The sequence below is a fragment of the Amblyomma americanum genome, chromosome 4, assembly GCF_052857255.1.
Source record: "Amblyomma americanum isolate KBUSLIRL-KWMA chromosome 4, ASM5285725v1, whole genome shotgun sequence".
Classification (NCBI taxonomy): Eukaryota; Metazoa; Arthropoda; class Arachnida; order Ixodida; family Ixodidae; genus Amblyomma; species Amblyomma americanum.
The window spans coordinates 217,329,549-217,338,330 of NC_135500.1; the positions used below are offsets into that span (position 1 = coordinate 217,329,549).

At 51.5% G+C, this 8,782-nt stretch overlaps 1 pseudogene across 1 annotated transcript; it reads left to right on the forward strand.

Moving 5' to 3' along the window:
* The first annotated feature begins 1,550 nt into the window (after positions 1–1,550).
* LOC144129342 (very long chain fatty acid elongase 4 pseudogene) lies at positions 1,551–5,952 on the forward strand (annotated as a pseudogene). The gene is made up of 2 exons (XR_013313909.1): positions 1,551–1,932; positions 3,887–5,952. The product of XR_013313909.1 is annotated as a very long chain fatty acid elongase 4 pseudogene (transcript).
* Positions 5,953–8,782: the final 2,830 nt, after the last annotated feature.

Below are 8,782 nucleotides of genomic sequence, written 5' to 3' on the forward strand. Positions count from 1 at the left end.
CAGTATTTTGAACTTTCTCTCTTTGGTAAAGTGTAGAGGTTTTTTTTCTTCCCGAGAGGGGAAGCTTTACCCTTTCTGCATTTTATTTAGTCATTTATTTATTTATTTATTTGCATTATCCCTCAAAGGCATTACAGAGGGGGAGTGGTAAATATACAAAAACTGAGAGAAAATACATTTGGTTACATGAATGTTAAACAGCATCTGAATATACAATGTTAGCTAGTGCGACGCGGAACTAAATTTACAATGCCGGCAACTTCTGCCGGACTGTCACTGGGACCATTAGTGACGAAATGCTGGAAGTTGATGACTTTTATCTGATGTTTCCTCTGCATAGGCATTGCAGGGTTAGAGGCGATCGAAGAAATTCAACATTCAATGGGACGGCGTGAGCATAACGGAGTGAGCCCCACATCAGACACATGTGAAGAAGGCGAAAAAGCTCGACAATACCATCTGTTGGGCGAGTTGGTGCTTACGATGATCCATAGCAGCGCGACAGACGGGACAGAGAAGAGAGGACACAACACAGAGCGCTGACTCACAACTAAAACGCTTATTGGCCGCCAGCCAGTATAAATACTGCCCTGGTGGCTGGGAAGCATACAAGCACGCTTGACTTGCGTGACGTTCAAAATCACCTGTACATCAGGCACCTGATAGCTAGGACCTCTGACCAATGTATCAGTACTCCCTCTGTAGCACTGTCAGATAAGGAAAACCGTTACCTTGATTGTGAATGCTAACTTGTGAATGCAAACTAGTGCCTGCTGTAGCGGTGATATTTCCCACGTATGATTCTTACCTGTTCACACGTGCCTGATGTACTGGTGTTTGCACGTTTCTTGCGTGTTTCTTGTTTGCACGTGACCAATGGCGCCACTGCTGCTGGATGTTGTGGGCCTCGGGAGCTTTTTTTTCCCGGGGCCCACTGCTCTCTGTAGCAAGAAATAAATAAACTGAACTGAACTGAACTGAATCTAGGCATCGAATGTTAATTAGGAGCGTAGAACCTGTGGAATTTTTTCCTAGCAAGGTACTCCCGTTTCGAAGAAGCGTCGGGTTACCACAGGCTGTTGTGTTCGTTCCATTTAAGCAGCATCTACTGGGTACAAAAATATCAAACATATAAAATAAAACCCCGCCGTACATCGCAGTACTCATGGGGAGCCCACCTCAAGCTTTACTTGTTTGATGTATTCTGACCCAGTCAGCGCACAAAACCTCAACCGACTCAACCACGCTTGTGTGCAGACCTTGAGCACCTTTGCGGGACCGTTTGCAGTGCGTTCCCGCTATACAGGAGTGGTTCTTCTATAACCTCAACTTGCTATCTGTTTGCGGTGCGTTCCATTTCCTCTAACCGTCGTTGGTTTCCTTCTCTTTTTTTCTCCACCGCCTTAATCCAGTGCAGCCACATGTTGAGAAGGAAAGTTCAAACAAACCGCACCTCCGAGAAGAAAACTTCAAACAATTCGCGGTGACGTCAAAACGCGCGTAGAAGGCCTGCAGCCAGCAAGCACCGCAGCAGCTTGCTTCATATGCTTCAGGAACGGTCGTTCGTTTGGCATCTGTGCTTCTCTCGAGTCGAGGCGAGTCACTGGACTAATAAGCTCGATCATCGCCGCGCGATGCCTGATGTGTCTGCACGTACAGGTCGCCCAATCTCAGGAAGTGTCACCGCCGGTGGTCATCCATCAGAAGCACTTCTTCCCGCGGTCGTAGCCATTAGCGGAGTCGAGAGCCGTATAGCACGTGACTGCACCTTGAACTCGTTTCGCTCGTCTCACTCCCTCCGAGCGCCGGCGATTATTTACGGGCTGCCAGCGTAGCTACCGTGTAGCGGTCTTCATCTCGCCAGAAAGCACCTGGAGCGAAGCAAAGACCCTGCAGCACCACTTTCGCCGTTCCCCGCCGCGCACTGACGAGGTGAGATCTCTTCAAGGCGCGGCGAAACATCTTTGCGGTCGACGGCGTTGCTGGGTTCTAATTTTTTGCTTTTTTTTCATGCCATTTTTTTTTCCTTGCTAGGCACACGTGTTCCGCTGACTGGGCCCCTTGTACCTCCCGTGCCCGATTAAGTCAGCCAGCATGTATGGTAATCCTACCATGACGCGCATTATATAACGGTCGTCTTATCCTTGCTGCGCCGAGTGCTCTTTTTTTTTCCTATTTGAAGACATCTCAACGGCAGCTGGTGTGCAGTAACGCGCAGGTCATCCCCGCTGGCGCGCGTAATTTATGACGCGGTCGTGGAGGCGCGCAGCCCGGTCCTCCCTCAAATCACCGTGCGCAAGGACTCGGCGCCGTGTTCGCCCCCGAGTCCTTGGCGTATTTCTCGGAACTCGCTGTAGTGTGTACGTGTCGCGTGTTTTTCCAAAGCGGGGTCGGACACGGATGCGTTACGCCGGGCATAAATAGCTCTCGACGGCTTAACCCATTGAGACTTTTTTCGCCTGAATAGACTACGCATGCAGGCATCAAGGAAGCCAGTTAGTGACTTTTAGAACGCGAAAACCGACTGGTAAATTTCTACAGGCATGTACAGTCTGGGTCAAAAGTTTTCAGGCCAATGGATTTTCGCTTGAGCCGAATGATGAAGCTGTCACGGCACCATTAAAGACCAAATGGCCTTGAAATGCCAGGAGAAGTTCCTTCTCGCGGTAGAGAAGCTTGCTGCCTGACTTTGCATTCTCTGCTGCACGAAGCATTCCAGGGACATTCATTCCACTACAAGTGAACGCTGTAGCCTGAAGACTTCTCACGGGGGTTGTACATAACGTGCAACAAACCGTCTCTATACGACCAGACTTGTCAGTGCTCCTTTGACCAGGATTTGCCAAAAGGGCAGTTGACGGACCATGGAGTACGCATTCACTTTCTTTCCTTTCCGAGATGTACATGTCGGTATAAATCACTTTGCGAGTTACAAAAAACCTTTCCACATAAGTGGCGAAGGGCATGCTATAACGACCTCTGCGTTTCGCGAAATATTATTTTTACCGCGTTTACGATAGCTAACAAGAGAAAAAACGCGTCAATAGTGATATGAAGAGCGCTAAAGACGTCTGAAATAAAGAAATTACGGTTAGTCGTAGCAAGCTTGAGGAAAAGCAACGTACGATGTCGCAATTCACAGAGTTGTGCACTCAGCCTTTGAAGGGTTAAACATCTCTTATAACTCGGACAGTTACGATGCGAATACAGGATAGTCCTTTTCGTCGCAACTGCGCAAACACACATGAACCCATTAACGCTTTGATTGGAGCATTCAGCTTTCACGCTCCATCGTGTACTTTGTGCATCTGCGCGTCTGCTCTTTCCTCTTATCTCTCATTATGCTCTAGTGAACTGTCCTAGATATCCCCTTTTCTTACACACTATTTCATATGCTTAAGGTTGGATCGATAATCGAATATATTCAGAAATGTGAACAGCTCGATTCGTGTGTGCGACTTCGCGAGTTCCGGCATACCTACTGAATGATAACAGTGAGAAGCCGTATCTGAAAGCCTTCTAATAATAAACGATATCACAGTGACAAAAAAAAAGAAAGCAGCTGACAACGACAGGATCTGGTGGCGCTGTCACTGCTTCCTTACCAAGTATTCGCCGTAACAGCGGCTCAAAGCAGCGTTATGCCGATTGTTATCCGCGACGAGGCTCGTACCACATCTTCCCGCAACCGCTTGGTAGTAATCATCGCGCCGGCGTTAGATAACGAGGATCCGCACTTCGAATAGGGACACGCACGCGATGCAGTGTAACCCAATTGCTCGGCAAGGCGACCCTCACGCGTCAGTGCTTTCGCTCAGAGCAACGCGCCAAGCTGTGCGCGGTGTAAACATCACTGACCTTCGCCGCGTGTCTCTTCCACTTCTAGGGGAACGCGCCCGTGAAGAAGCGACGGAAACGACGGCACGGTTCAACCTTGCGGGGCATGGAAATTGGCGCCACAGACGTGAATGCATAACAAAGCGAACTCCGCCCCAGCGTGCGACGAGTGAAGCAGTGGCAGTAAAAGGAGCCTTTCTTGCAACGACCATCGCGCAAGACAACAGCGCCGACACCGGATTCGGGCAACAGGATACGCGACGGCCGAAACGAGCGGAAGGATTCGAGGACATAATTGTTCCCCTTCGATTGCGAGTGAGTGTATACAGCAAAGAACAGAACTGGCGCCCAATCGACGTCTTCAAGGTCGCACCCTAACCTTCCTGGCTTTGTGAGGGGCTGCACACAGGCCGTGTACGAACGTTGACCCTGCGGAGGGTGAAAAAGAGAGGGGGAAAACAGCGTTTCGAAGGGTGTGGCACAGTGTAACGACGTCCACATTCACCCCATTTGTGTCGTCGAAGAATATAGAGCCGGCCTTTTGGGTACCCTCAGCTGCATTTGTCCCCGTCAGCCATACGCGGCGCCTCCACGGAGGACAGGCGACCTTGCGTCGACACTCAGCGCCACCGCTTCCGCCAGGGAGGGCAACGGCGGCTTTTTGAAAACGACGAGCACCCGCGCTTCATTCGGCGGCTGGCAGTCGCGCGAGCGCCGCAGAGACGCACCCTAGCAGCCGCAAGAACGAACGGCGTTCCTGCCAGTCTTGCCGGGACGTGAGTTAGCACGCCACGTGGACTCGGCGGCAGCAGCAGCCATGGGCTACATGGGTCTGGAGCACACGCCACTCATCGGGCTCATCCGGCCCCTCGAGCAAGTTCGGGACCCCCGGACCGTGGGCTGGCTCTACTCCGGCAACCCCATCCCCATCCACCTCATCCTCGCCCTGTACGTGTACTTCGTCAAGTTCCGAGGCCCCGAGTGGATGAAGGACCGAAAGCCTTTCACCCTGGTCGGAGTAATGAGGCTGCACAACATCAGCATGGTGGCGCTCAACTTCGGCTTCATGGTGTTCTTATTCAAGAACACCTACCTCCGGGGCAACTACAACTGGCTGTGCACGGGCATCGACTACCGGCCCACCGAGCAGTCCATGACGGTGCTCAGCGGCTGCTGGTGGTACCTGCACGTGCGCATGGCCGAGTTCCTCGACACGGTGTTCTTCGTGCTGCGAAAGAAGAACTCCCACGTGTCCAAGCTCCATGTCATCCACCACTGCATCGTCGTCTGGAATGGATGGGTGGGTCTAACGTTCGGCGCAGACGGACAGATCATGATCTGCATCTGCATAAACTGCCTGGTGCACGTCATCATGTACTCTTATTACTTCCTGTCGTCCTTCGGCCCAGCGCTGCAGCCGTACCTCTGGTGGAAGCGGTACCTCACCCAGATCCAGATCGCCCAGCTGGCCTTCTTCGCGGTCTACGCCATCGTGCCCATGGTGTACGACTGCAACTACCCCCGGGTCATGCTCTGGATTGGCTTTGTCCAGGCGGTACTGCTGCTCGCACTATTCTGCAACTTCTACTTCCACGCGTACCGTGGAGGGAAGAGGATGCAGCAATCCGCAGCCAAGCAACGAGTTAAGTGACCACTCCGGCCTGTTTCTAACTTCTCGCGAGCAGCGGTACGTTGGAAGAGAGTTTATATCAAGTCCGCCCGTCTGCGCGCCGTGATGTTCGAGCTTGCCGCCCCTTGCTGCAACGACGGTCGCCAGGGTTTTTCACTATCACGTCGGTCCCCTTCTCACCTGCTCTGTGAGCAACAACGGGGCCCCTTCACCTGATTTTGCAAGTACCTTGCCCTTGCCGTGTAGTCGTCGTCGACGAACTGTGGCTTTCCCTCAAGGTGCGACCGGTCCGAGGCGCTACGCGCAGAGGAGGGCGGCCCTTGCTTTAACGCGACTCTACGTGCGAGCTGTGTGCGCGTTGCTTGTATTCGGGACTACTACGCAGGGCATATGCGCCATCGTCACCCACAGCGCGCCAGAGGATTGCGACGGTTATTCTGCGACGCCTTCAGCGTGAAGGACGAATAAAGTAGGTTCATCTCGTCGACTGCTGTCACTGTTTCGACAGTAGCTTGGTTTACACTCTAAAAGATGCTCAAATATTAGGCCCAAGCTGCGGTAGACACATTTTCCGGTGTCAAGTTAAAATAATTTAATTGCACGCACAAAAAAAAAGAAAAAACAGCATTATGAAACAGATGAAGCCAAAACAAATTTCCTGAATTTGAAAACAGCATTTACAAAAAAAAAAGGCTTGTTAGTATTCCGTGCCAGAGCGCATCGTGTTTCAAGCACTGATCCTTATCGCAATCACGGAAGCGACTGTGTATAACGCCAGCCGAAAGCTATTGAAATGCGCTCGAAGCTTTCGTACAGCGCGTGGTGTTTCGTGGTGGTAACAAGCGCTTCGAAGCAGGTGTGTACCTCTCATTATTTAAGAATTTCTTCGTTGTTTCCTTACTAAATCGAGCAAAAAGCTCCCCACGAAGGAAGACACGGAGACGAGCGTTGGCATGAACGACAAAAAGAAACTGCGTTTTCATTACAGCGCTCGCTTTTCGAGATGAACCGCTACTCGACCGCAATAAAATGTTTCGCGCGAGATCAGAGGTGCCTATAATTTCCATTCGTTCTTCATACCACCGCCAGTGAATTGTTTGCTCTGAAGAATGCGGCACCCCAGGGCTTTCGGCCAGAATATATACTGGCAGAAAACAAGGGCAATACACGAACACGGTAGCGAATGATTGAAAATGGGTGATTTTGAAAGATTAAAATTCGCTACTCGCTCGCGTTTTTCCCAGCCGCGCGATGAGCAAACACAGCAGCCGCTGACAACTCATCGTGGCGGAAAAGCAGTGCGACGCGTGTAACGTGTTCAACGAACCGACGTGGCAAGTGATCCCTTACCGCCGGATCGCCCTAATGGCTTCCGCCTGCAGCCACGAAGCTGCAACTCGCGCCACACATTCGAAGAACAGGGGGCTTAATTGCGCAGCTGCAGTGTGCACACACTAGCGAACGAAATGTGCAGCCACTGCGTATTAACGACGGATCAGCGGGCGAACGGGTGTTACTGGTCGAATTTGGGCGTCAAACCACGGCAGTGCAGCTGGCGTCCCGTAATTGGATTGCAAAACATTTAGTTCGTGAGAAAATGCAAAATGCAGATGATCCGTGCTAGGTGGCTATCAGTCCACGGCTCACAGCTTGCTGAGTAGCCCGTTGAATGGCCCATGTTTGAACGCCCAGGTCCGAGCTGACCAACACGGCCTCCCGTTGCTCGAGAGTAGGAACTTGTATTGGAGATTCCGATGGCGGCTCCCCTTTACAGTTCCACAGTATGTGATCGCAAGTGGCTATTTCGCCCCTTAGTGTACATTCCGGGTTATAATCACCAGGATAGAATTTTGATAGTAAGTAAGGAGACATGAAGGGTCGCGTCTGGAGTCGCCTCCAGGTGGTCACCTGCTCCTTATCGAAGGTTTTGCCTGGAGGGGGGAAGATCCTCCTTTCTGGCTTAAAATGATTACTAATGCCGTGACATGATGCCAGGCCAGCCTTGGAGAAACTCTCAGAAACTACCGCGTCTCCTGCTCGGCTGGCTAATACTCGAGATTTGGCGTGTGCCGCTTCGTTATACGGTTCGCTTAGCGAACCGGGGCTCATATCAACTCAATAGTTCAGTCTAAGGTTTTGTTTGACCCAATATGCTCATTGCTGCCTGAGAAATTCTGCCCCTCGCATAACTGCGTATGGCGAACTTAGAGTCGCTTAGTATAGTATCGGCGTTGGTGTTAATGACGGAAAGGGCGATAGCCGATTCTTCTGCCGTTTCTGAAGATCTCGTTTGAGCAGTGGCGGAGACGATCAGTCTGCCTTCATGTCCACTGCCTCTGGTGCGAACGCTTGTTTTTGTGAGTATTCTGCAGCATCTACATACGCGGCTTGTTCATGTTGGCTGAACATAGTGTAGAACGTAACAAACCCGTACGTGCACAGCGTCGAAACTTGGCGGCAACACCCCGTGCCGCGTACACACACACACACACACACACATACACACACACACACACACACACACACACACACACACACACACACACACACACACACACACACACACACACACACACACACACACACACACACACACACACACACACACACACACACACACACACACACACACACACACACACACACACACACACACACACACACACACACACACACCGGCAGCTTGCCTTCTCTCGCGCGAAAAGTGCGGTATGCTCCGCGCGAACACCCTTGGCAGCGGCGCTGACACGCCCGAGTGCATCGCTTTATCGGGCGCATCTACGCCTCGGCACGCCGTCTAGACCACGGACACGTGGGGGACATCACGTCGGGAACGGGAGCCAGTGCTGCTACGAGTTGGTTGGTTGGCCTCGAACAATGTTGGCACATACCCACTTCTGGGGCGTGGCCCAGGCACTGGTGGTTAACTGCTGACAACAGGAACGTTTGGACGGAAAAAGGAGTAGTAATAATATATAGTCTGATAGATTGGAAGACGCAAGGAGAGGAATCCTGTTAACCTGGAGATGGAAGACGGGACAATGGCTTAATGTGCATAATGGTATACAATGCCTCTATTGTTTCAATGTCGTACTGACTGAGAGCGGGAAAAATAAATTTCAGTGGGAGTCGCTGCGTTTCTTGGAGAAAATTTTGTACAGCACTACGAGTGCCGCTACTGAAAAGGCGGAAGAAAGAAAAAAAAATGCGTTGCCCACAGAAGAAGCGCTCTTCTCCATCCTCGACTTCGCATTCTTGAACCCTCGCGTGGACAACCTGTCCTCGTATGTGCGCTGTGAAAGAGATTGGGGCTCT